Source organism: Pseudorca crassidens, chromosome 19 (genome assembly GCF_039906515.1).
Source record: "Pseudorca crassidens isolate mPseCra1 chromosome 19, mPseCra1.hap1, whole genome shotgun sequence".
Lineage (NCBI taxonomy): Eukaryota > Metazoa > Chordata > Mammalia > Artiodactyla > Delphinidae > Pseudorca > Pseudorca crassidens.
Window position 1 is genome coordinate 22,954,128 of NC_090314.1, and position 11,546 is coordinate 22,965,673.

The window sequence follows — 11,546 nt, forward strand, 5'->3', positions numbered from 1 at the left end:
CCGATTACTCAGCCTCTAACTCCCAAGCTGTGTTCCATGAAGAGTGAGACGCAGATACGGTTTGAGGGCCAGGAAACCACACAGCAAGAATTATTTTTGGTTGAGTTCTCGCTCTTGAAAATCAGACTCACTGTGCAATGCCACCACACACACACACACACACACACACACACACACACAGAGAGCAAGGAAAGCAAAGTTGCAGTGGTGGGTACCCCCAATGGGAGGGAATAAGTAAAGAAATGGAGACCCCACCGGCACATTCCCACAGGGCAAGAAAAAATGGAAGTCCCTCCTCTTGGGTTGAGGTGCCAACATAAAGAAAAGAACAGAAATTCACTCATTCCAGAAATATTAGTAATTCGCCCCCTACTGTTATAAGTGCTGGGAATAAAGTCGTGAGGAAAACTGACAATGCCCTTCCTTTCTTGGAATATCCCTTCTGTGGGATGTGATGGGAAAGTCCTGGGCTCTGACCTCAGGGGCCATCACTGTGGACCCCATCTTTTAAGCTTTGTCACTTTTAAGCTTTGCGATCTTGAGTGAGTCATTCAATGACCCCTCCTCACCCCAGTTTCCTCCTCAGTGAAGAGGAGATGATCGCAGCTGCTGGCAGTGTTGCCAAAAGGTACAAATGAGAGCACGTGCCTACTCAATAAATGCTGGTTTTGGCGTCTGTTATTTTAGTCCCTTAAATCTATGCAGTGGAGATGGCTGGTTGTCTCTCCCTCTTCCCTAAGTGATGGATGACGCTCCAGGTTTTAGCTGGGTGCACAGCCCTGCAGAATGAACTACATTTCCCAGCCCTCCCTTGCAGCTCAATCCACGCTGCTTGTGAGAAGGGGCTTGTGCACCTCGGGCTGTGCTCTTAGGAAAGGTGGCTGGAGGCCTGTAGTTCCCCTCATCCTTTCTAACTGGCTGGAAGGCAGACCCAGTGGACATGCTGGTAAGTCATCTTGCCCGTGTCAAGTAGGGTAGCACCCTGAGGAAGGTGGAGCAGTCAGATAGAAGGGATCCCCAACACCAAGAGACCAGCCTATAAACATGAGGAAGGAAAGAAAGAAGGAAAGAAAGAGGGGGGGGGGAGAAGGAGGGAGGGAGGGAGGGAGGGAGGGAGAGAGAGAGAGAGAGAGAGAGAGAGAGAGAAAGAGAAGAAAGAAAGAAAGAAAGAAAGAAAGAAAGAAAGAAAGAAAGAAAGAAAGAAAGAAAGAAAGAAAGAAAGAAAGAAAGAAAGAAAGAAAAAAAGAAAATTTGATCTTGTTCAAGCCACTGTTGTCTTAGACTTGTGGTACAGCAACTGAAGATGTATCTCAGTTGAAATAAGACTATTTTTCCTGAGTCTCCACAGCTACCACTGCAGCTTGATTGTGAGGAGTGAAAAAACACGAGGAGAAAGGTTTTTGCATAGAGTAAAGTGATGTGCACATGCAAGCTGCTCCAGTAAAACCTGAGGGTGGAGGTAAGAATGGACCAATGGGACATTAAGTATGAAGAGACTGCGTTAGTGAGGAGGGTGATGAAGATGGAGAAGTGTGTGATGACTCCAAGAAGTCTTGTTTGGAAGATGAGAAGAATGATGACAGAGCTGGTTACAGGGCGTGACGGGGAGATGAGGCCACCTGGGAGGGGAGGGGAGGTGATGAGCCCAGTCTGGGACCCATGGAGTTGAGGGGTGTGCACGACCTCCAGGATGCAGGGGAGTTTTGGGGGCTGGAGGTGGAGACTTAGGGGCCATCTCTCTAAGGAACTGAAGCCCAGGTCTAGGCACAGGGGTGACCAAAACCTTTGGAGAGGAGACGGACAAACACTGAAACACAATGTGATAAAGTACAAAGAAGGAAAAGAGTCAGGTGCTGCCTGAGCCTATAGAGAGGCTGTGTGAGGAGGGGCAGGGCAAACCTCCAGGAGATGATGGTGTTTAAATGGAGACCTGGACTCTGTGGAGGGCTTACTGGTCAATGGTAGGTGGGGAATGGGGTAGAAAAACAGCATAAGCAAAGGCCCTGTGTTAGGGAGACTTTGGTGTGATTGAAGGCAGGAGCAATGGAAATATGTCATTCCTTTTGGCTGTCCAACATTAGAACCCCCTTCCTATGTTTGAGGAGTCCTCTACTTTTCTGGCAAGAGCAGCTTCCCACCCTGGACACTAAAAATGTCAAATAATCACATTGCCAGTCTTCCTTGCAGCTAGGCTGCAGGCACGTGACCTGGGCGGGTCACCCGAGGCATGCCGTGCCTCACTCTGTCACCCAGGACCCTGCTGCTGCACAGAGATCACAGGAAGGGCTGCTTTGTCATTTAGGATTGCGATCTGTTAGAAGAACCCTATTCAGCCTTTACACAGAGCCCCTCTTTGCCAAATGGAAATCTGCTTTCTGACCCCCAAACACATAACCGCACACTTGCCACAGAGACCTCTTCGTGGACCCAGACGCCTGCCCTCACACACAGAATTCCACTTGATGCTACAGAACTCCACGCAGCTTCACAGAACTCGGCTCTCAGCTTTTTAAAAAACAGGTTCCTTAAAAAACTAAAAATAGGGCTTCCCTGGTGGCGCAGTGGTTGAGAGTCCGCCTGCCGATGCAGGGGACACGGGTTCGTGCCCCGGTCTGGGAAGATCTCACATGCCGCAGAGCGGCTGGTCCCGTGAGCCATGGCTGCTGAGCCTGTGTGTCCGGAGCCTGTGCTCCGCAACAGGAGAGGCCACAATGGTGAGAGGCCCGCGTACCGCCAAAAAAAAAAAAAAAAAAAAACTAAAACTAGAACTACTATACAACCCAGCAATCCCACTGCTGGGCATATACCCTGAGAAAACCATAATTCAAAAAGAGTCATGTACCACAATGTTCATTGCAGCACTATTTACAATAGCCAGGACATGGAAGCAACCTAAGTGTCCATTGACAGATAAATGGATAAAGAAGATGTGGCACATATATACAATGGAATATTACTCAGCCATAAAAAGGAATGAAATTGAGTTATCTGTAGTAAGGTGGATGGACCTAGAATGTGTCATACAGAGTGAAGTAAGTCAGAAAGAGAAAAATACCGTATGCTAACACATATATATGGAATCCCAAAAAAAAAATTGGTTAGGAAGAACTTAGCGGTAGGACAGGAATAAAGATGCAGACATTGAGAATGGACTTGAGGACACGGGGAGGGGAAAGGGTAAGCTGGGACGAAGTGAGAGAGTGGCATGGACATATATACACTCCCAAATGTAAAATAGATAGCTAGTGGGAAGCAGCCACATAGCACAGGGAGATCAGCTCAGTGCTTTGTGACCACCTAGAGGGGTGGGATAGGGAGGGTGGGAGGGAGATGCAAGAGGGAGGAGATATGGGGATATATGTATACATATAGCTGATTCAATTTGTTATAAAGCAGAAACTAACACACCATTGTAAAGCAATTATACTCCAATAAAGATGTTTAAAAAAAATAGATTTCAATATTGATATACAGGGACCACCTTTATTCTAAATCACCGTGGTTGGTTATACAGAAACTCACCCGGCTACACAGAATCCTGCCTTTTTCTTCAGAACCATTCTTGGTTGTGCTACACCCTTGGCGATTTTGCAGAAATCTGAATTCACAGAATCCTGCTTTGTTACAGAGAAACCTGCTGTGCTCTGCACAGCCCTGCCCCATTAGAGAGAACTCAGCATCATTACACCAGCATAGTTGACTCAGACACCTGCTCTGGGGCTCAGTACCCTGCTGTCGGCCTGACCCCTGCTTACCAACCTCATTGTGCCATAGAACCCACTTTGGCTGCACAAAGCCCTCCCGGGAGGTTCAAAATTCTGATTTTTAAAATAGATCCCAGAATTGGTACATAGAAACCTAGTGGGTTACACTGAATTCATCTGTTTCGTAGGACCCCGGCCTGGTACATGTTCCCCCACAAAGCCCAGCATCACCCCTGTGGCTTCCCTAAGGATGCTGCACTGTACCTGCCTTTGTGAGGGCAGTGGGGGGAAGAACAGCGGAAGGGTCCTCCCAATATCACCCTTGCTTTAGGGGAGGCTGGGAGGACTCACACCCCCTCCCCCAATTCAGGGTCCAGGCCCCCTTCACTCCTTCCACCCCTGCCAGGGAGGACTTAAGCTTGAGCTCTACAGAGCAAGGGGCCAGCAGGGACTCTGGTCAAGGCCTCAGGGGAGGGGCCCAAGAACCAACCTAGCTTCCCCTCAGTGCTGGCCCCAGCCACCTGGGCACAAATGTACCTGGACAGAAATAATCAGCCGAAGTAATTTAGCTTTAAATAGCAACACTGAGAATGTTTCCACAAAATTTTCTCCAAGGAGACCTAAGCAGAATTAATGATGGCACAATTTCAGAGAGAAATGTTATTTATTAAGGCCTAATCATTCTGAGGAGGGGGGAGTCATTAAAACATAATAAAGTAGAAATCAGCCTGCCCGGCCCAGCCTGGCCCTGCTCAGCCCAGGAGCCAAGGAGGAGCCCCGGGAGGCCGGCCGGGATTAGGAAAGCCTCGAAAAGAAGCTTCCTGCAAAATGAACAGCTTCTGCAGGGGTCTCCCTGGTATGGGAGGACTAGGCGAGGCTCCCCGGTCCCAGCCACGTTTCCTATGGGCTGTGTCCACTCCAGCTCATTTGCTTCTTTGCTGAGTGCCCCAAAGGGGAACAGCCTTGACAATCAATCGCCAAGACGCCGTTAAGGAATGGAGCTCCCCAAAAGAAGACCTTGTCCTGCCCCATCCCACTTCCTGCTGCCCTCACCTTAAAGCAGCCTTCATCCACTTCTTCTTTCAACTGTTATGTATTGAGCACCTAAAACTGAGAGCCCAGCGCTGTCCTAGATGCTGGGGAATAGAACAGTGGGAAGATGGGTAAACAAGTATTGATAAATAAACAAGATGACATCTGGCAGTAATCGTGTTATGGAGGCAATAAAGTGATGGGGGTGTTGGGAGAGGGTGAGTGATTTGGGCATCATGATCAGGAAGGGGCGCTAAGAGAAGGCAGCATTGGAGCTGAGACGCTAAAAACAAGGAGGAGTTGGTCCTGTGAAGATCTGGGGGGCGGGAAGGACTCCCAGGCAGAGGGCACAGCACGGGCAAAAGGCCTGGAAGAGAAGAGAAGCTTGGCTTCCTGAAGGAAGCGTGAGATGGCCAGAGTGCCTGGGGCCTGGAGGGTGGAGGGGAGAGTGACAGGGCCTATATTTGTCATTGCGTTACCAACAGTGCAGGGATGGGTCAAAGTCACCAAGGGAAAGATGAGATTCAGAGGAGAAAGAGTGAGGGACCACTGATTCTACAGCCACTGCCCACCCTGAGATCTTCCTCCCATTATACTGTGACCTCCGATGTGCCTGACACTGATGTGAAGCTTGGTCGTTCCCCACCTACATGGGTTACAGGCTACCGGACAAGATATCTGTCCACTCAGGAGACATTTATCAAGCAGCTGCTGTGTGCCGGCTGCCACTTTCCGTAAGGACAGTCAACAGAGTAAGAAAGGTCTGGAGGAGGCTGTCTCGCATCTGTTGAGGACATGATCTCCGGGTAGTTTTCTGGGTCTGTGGTCCAAAATGCAGGTCCTAGGGTTGGCAAGACATTTCATCTCTAAACTTCAGCTCTTCAATTACAAAATGGGATGATTGTACCTACCCTGTGGAATTCTTTAGGCAATTAAGTGGGTGCAAGTAGGCTGCTGTTTGGCTGATCTGGGGCGGGCTCAGCAGGGCCAGTCCGTTGCAGGCAGTGGTGGCTGGGTGGCTCAGCTTTACGTGGCTCTCATCCTCCTTGGGCCAGCAGTCTAGCTCGTTCTTCTCATAAGAATGGCAAAGGGGCAAGAGAGTAAGGAGAAATATTCAATCTCTTCAAGACTAGACTCAGAACTGTCACTTCTGCCCCATTCCATTGGCCAAAGTAAGTCACACAGCCCAGCCCAGAGTCCAAAGGAACTGAAATCCCCTCTGTCCCTTAAGTGGAAGGAACTGTAGAGTCCCATTACCAAGGGAGTGGACACAAAGAGGGGTTAAGATTTGGGGCCAGGAATGCAATCTACTATGGGTGGTATCATTTGGGCCCCTAGATCCAGCTGAACCTGAGCCACATTCACCACTTGAGTCCAACTGATCTTTCTGCCCTGTTCATACCTTGACAGAGTCCATGTTTTACTTAACATCGGAGGCAATTTTCTTCTAAGGGAGACAGGAGGAGCCTTATTACATATTGAGTCCCACCATGTGACAAGCACTGTGCTAGAAGCTATACACCCGTTCTCACACTTGACCCTTAAATAGTAGCTCTGTGAAGCAGCTGGGGACATGCCCATCTTGCAAGTAGGAAATAGGGTCAGCTGGGTTGTGTGACCTGTCCACGGTCTCATGGTGAGGAAGTAGCTGAGTGGTGAGGGTTGAAAGTGCCCAGTGGTCGGCTTGAGAATGAAACGCGTGCTTTCCCCACTTTGTAATTGTGACCCTTCACCCTGGAAGTGGGTGGCACAGATCTTATGCCCCACGCTCCCCTCAGCCAGCAAAACTAACAAGATAACAACTAATTCTCCTGAGCCCTTCCTGTGTGCCAAGTAACTGCTAAGCACTTCAAATGCGTTAGCTCAGGTAATCTTTGCAAGGCCCTGGATGGATGTAAGTGTTAGCATTATCTCTGTTTTACCGATGAGGAAACTGAGCCTCAGAAAGGTTAGAGAACCTACCCAGGTACTAAGTGGTGGGGCCAGTATTCCAACCTCTCCTGTCTGGCAGCAGAGCCTGGCCTCAGAGACTCCGTTTAGGCCAAAGGGAGGGTCCTTAAAACCCAGGGAGGGACAGAGGCTTCAAACCTAGATCACCCGGCCTCTTCCCAGGGGACCATCACCCCAGGCTCCCCCAGTCTCACAAATTCTCAACTCACCCCTCATGAACCAACCCTTTCTCTAGCTGCAGACATGATAAATGGCTCCAATTATCCCCTCCGAACTCCGATTTAATGCAATGTTTTATTAATGGCAACTATCAGAGGACAGCATTAGCCCACTGCGCGGGCTGCCTGCCTTCATTCTGAAGCCTGAGCTCCATGCAGAAATGAAAGGGTGAGAAGGGAAAGGCACTGCCCTCCTCTCCAGGTCCACAGGCAGGGGAATTACTCCACGCCCCTTCCCACCAAGGCCCCAGGCTGAAGGAAAGCCACGTTTTAGCCTGGCACATTCCACACATTGCTAATGCTTTGTTGCTTCCTTGACTGACAAATTAGGGGTTTGAACAAAACGGTGGTGAGGGAGGAGGGAAGATGGCAGCGGCCCACCCTGCAATTAAGAGGGTGTGACAGAAAATGAGGGCCAGGAGAGTTTGCCATCCCGCAAACATTCCTTCGTCTTGTCCAGCTTTGGCTGAGAATTTTGAGAGTGACTATGGGCAACCCTCTGTTAACCACTGATGAATTTTCCACGCAGAGCCTGCCCTCTGGGTCATCCCACTGATCCAGGCTGAAAGTTCCCACCCAGCTTTCAGACCTGCCGTCCCAGGCCATCTGAGACTCAGGCTGGGCAGGTTTCACTGGCCCCACTGGACAGATGGAAAACTGAGTCCTGGAGAGAGGCAGTGCTTTATTCCAGGTCACAGTGGGAGCTGGTGGGAGAGCCAGCTCTCGCACCCCAGGCTTCTGACCCAGCCCAGAATCCTCCTACATGGCCACAGATGGTTTGCAGTGAGGAAGGGGCGTGGGTATCTTCTCCCCACTTCCCTGGTAGACTCTTGAGTCATCAGTCACCAGCAAATTCTAGACGGCGTGTGTATGTATGTGCATGTATGCAATGGATGCTCACCTGAGACTCACCTGATGCCGTGAAATCCCCCTCTTCCCAGGATTAACATAGAAAGAGGCCTGATGTTACTCGTTCAGTCAACAAACGGGTACTGAGTGCCCGCAACAGGCATGTGCTGTGGAAAGAATGGGAGACGAGACCAGACTGTGCTCCCAAAGCACCTTCAAACGTTAACAGACTACTTCAATACCCTCTAAAAATGAGGTAAAGGAGGCAGGTATAGAGGGCCCAGGGGCCCCAGATAGAGGTACTGTTTTGTCCATTCCAGCCTATAGATGGGGATGCTCTCAGCTAGGAATGCCTGAGGCCTTCACCTGGCCCATATTATTCCTAATGAGCCCCATAGACACTTCCCCCACCAGGGCTAGTGTTGTGGCTGGACCCGCCCTTGTGGTTCTAATTGTCATCCCAGGACACTCACTTCAGTAAAAACCACCAGGGAACTTTGAAGATGTATCACTCACAGGTCTTGGAAGGTACACAGCACGCTGGAGGGCCATACAGTGATGTCGTGGGGAGAGAGAGAGTACAGACTTGGGGCTCTGTTTATTAGGGTCCAAATGTGGAGTATCTAGGGTTTTCTGGGTTGGCTCCTTATGGGTAATTTAAAGCATAAGAGCAGGCATTAGTATGTGGGAAGGGATAAGCAGGGCCTTTCAAGCAGTGTATTATCTACGTTACCCAGGGCTTTCTGAAAAAGAGCCCTTCCTGGGTGGGGCAACTTAATTCCTTATATTCCTTATCTGGTTCTTGTGGTAGTAGCTGTGTCATAAGCTGGCAGTATTTTAATTCAAGATGGACGTCTTGTGAAATGGATACCTTGGCCATCATAAGCTTAATATCAGGCACTTACTGAGCTATAGGATGAAGTGAAGGAAAACTTCTGGGAGGAAAAAATATCCAAGGTGGGACTGAAAAAAGAGTGGGAACTAACCAAGTAAAGGGGATGGGAGGTAATTCCAAGCAAAGGGAACAGTGCAAGAGGAGAATGGGTGGGGCTCAAACTCCCAGGAGAAGGCATTGGCTAGAGAGCCTGAAATGAAACTGAGGTTGGAAGGGGACAGACCCCCCCAGGGCCAGGCTAGAGAAGTTGTCCTTCCCCACCCAGGACCTGTGTGGCTCTAAGCAGGGAGATAAGGAAGTGATGCTTCAGAAAGAGCATTCTCGCTACAGTGTGGAGAAGGGATGGAAGCCGCAGGACCGTGGTGGGAAGGGCAGTGAGAGGCTGTTACCATGGTCCAGAGCAGGGAAGGCAGGGACTGTGGCCTGAATTGGGGAAGATGGCAATGTAGATTCAAAACAGATTAAGGGACTTCTAATTGACTTACAGAGGTCGGGTGAGGAAGGAAGCATCAAAATATCACCCTGTTTTCTTTTTTTTTTTTTGGCTGTGTTGGGTCTTCGTTGCTGTGTCTGGGCTTTCTCTAGTTGCAGCGAGCAGGGGCTACTCTTTGTTGCGGTACACAGTCTTCTCACTGCAGTGGCTTCTTTTGTTGTGGAGCATGGGCTCTAGGCCAACGGGCTTCAGTAGTTGTGGTACGTGGGCTCAGTAGTTGAGGCTCACGGGCTTAGTTGCTCCACGGCACGTGGGACCTTCCCAGACCAGGGCTTGAAACTGTGTCCCCTGCATTGGCAGGCAGATTCTTAACCACTGCGCCACCAGGGAAGCCCCACTCTGTTTTCTAACATGGGAAATTGTGGCTGTAACAGCAGGAGAAGATTCCCTGAGAGGAAGTTGAGATAGAGGAGACAAATATCCATGATTTTTTTAATGGATATTTTTAATGTGTGAAATCAGATAATGTTGGGTTTCCCAGGGCCCCCAAGCTAGACCAGATGGATGGTGATAATGGGAAGTGGTAATTAGAAAGGAAATTGTTTTCCTTATGACAATAAAACCTAGTACCTCCAAGGCTTGGCTCTGGAATGGGACCTCCTGTTGGGGAGGTGGCTGGACCTGTGATTTCACATCCCTCTGCAACTCTGTTCTCCCATCCCTAGAGACTCCAGCATGCTGGCCTGCCAGGGTACTGCTACCCTTTTAACTTCTTTTCTCTTTCCTTTTTTAAAAAAATTGTTAACATAGAATAAAATTAGCTTTTGTTTGATTACAGTTCTTTGAATTTTAACTCATGTATAGATTCATGTTCCCACGGCTACAGAGCAATTCCATCACCCCAGAAAATCCTCATGCTGCCCCTTTGTATTTAAGTATTTTTCCCACTCCTATCCCTTGGCAACCACTAATCTGTTCTCTTTCAGTATAATTTTGCCCTTTCCAGAATGTCATATAAATAGAATCACATAATATGTGACCTTGTAAGACTGTTTTTTTCACTCAGCATAATGCCTTCAAGACTCATGTAAAGTGTTTTATGTATCAATAGTTCTTACTGCTGAGGAGTATCTCATTCTATGGATGTACTACATTCATTCACCCATCAAAGGACAATTGGACTGTTTCCAGTTTTGGGTGATTATGAGTACAGCGGTTATAAACTCTCAAATACAGGTTTTTGTGTGAACGTAAGTTTCCATTTCTCTAGGGTAAATACCTAGGAGTGGGAATGCTGGGTTGTATGATGTGTATGTTTTATAACAAACTGCCAAACTGTTTTCTAGAGTGACTGTACCATTTGTGTACACCAGCAATGTATGAGAGTTTCAGTTTCTCCCTATCTTCACCAGTGCTTATTTTTTGTCAGTATTTTTTATTTTAGCCATTCTAATAGGTAGGTAATAGTATCTCAATGTGGTTTTAATTTGCAGTTCCATAGTGGCTAGGATGTCAAACATCTTTTCATGTGCTTGCTTGCCATCTATATATTCTCTTTGATGAGATGTCTTTTGCCCATTTTTTAATCAAGTTGTTTGTTTATTATTGAGTTTTGAGACATATATATATACATATATTACAAATCCTTCACCAGATATGTGATTTGCAAATATTTTCTCCCAGTCTAGTATCTTGTCTTAGTAGTGTCTTTCACTTAGCAAGAATTTTTCATTTTGATGAAGTCTGATTTATCAAATTTTTATTTTATAGATAATGCTTTTGGTGTCATATCAAAGAATTCTTTGCCTAGCCCCAAATCACTAAAGTTTCCTCCTTTGAGTTCTTCTAGAGGTTTTTTTTTTTTTTTTAACATCTTTATTGGGGTATAATTGCTTTACAATGGTGTGTTAGTTTCTGCTTTATAACAAAGTGAATCAGTCATACATAAACATATGTTCCCATATGTCTTCCCTCTTGCGTCTCCCTCGTTCTAGAGGTTTTATAGTTTTATGTTTTACATTTAGATCTATGCTCCATTTTTATTGAATTTTTGTGTAAGGTATGAAGCTTAGGGTAAGGATCACTTTTGTACATATGGATGCCCAACTATTACAATACCATTTATGGAGGAAATAAAAAAACAACTATCCTTTCTCCATTGAATTGCCTTTGCATTTTTGTCAAAAATCAAATGATCTTATTTGTATAGGTCTCTTTCTGGACTTTCTATGCTGCTCCATTAATCTATGTTTTTTTTCTTGCATATGTATCTTTATTTTTACCATTGCCACACTGCCTTGATTACTGTATAAGCTTTATATTGTCTTAAAATTGGGTACTGTGAGTCCTCCAACTTTATTCTTCTTTTTCTAAATTCTTTTGGTTCTTCTACTTCCTATGCGTTTCCATAAGAATGGTAGAGTCAGCTCATCTATATCCACTGTTGACTTAAAAAAATGCACAAC

General features: G+C 47.2%; 2 long non-coding RNA genes across 2 annotated transcripts in view; both read right to left on the reverse strand.

Moving 5' to 3' along the window:
* The window catches only part of LOC137211787 (uncharacterized), a 350,093-nt gene extending 338,787 nt beyond the window's left edge, over positions 1 to 11,306 (reverse strand). Inside the window, exon 1 of the long non-coding RNA XR_010937212.1 lies at positions 10,953 to 11,306. This is a non-coding gene — a long non-coding RNA (uncharacterized lncRNA). The remainder of the gene's footprint in view (positions 1 to 10,952) is intronic.
* On the reverse strand, positions 4,350 to 10,756 carry LOC137211789 (uncharacterized). The gene is made up of 2 exons (XR_010937214.1): positions 7,806 to 10,756; positions 4,350 to 5,805 (listed from the first exon to the last, which is right to left on the reverse strand). It is a non-coding gene; the product is annotated as an uncharacterized lncRNA (long non-coding RNA).
* Positions 11,307 to 11,546: the final 240 nt, after the last annotated feature.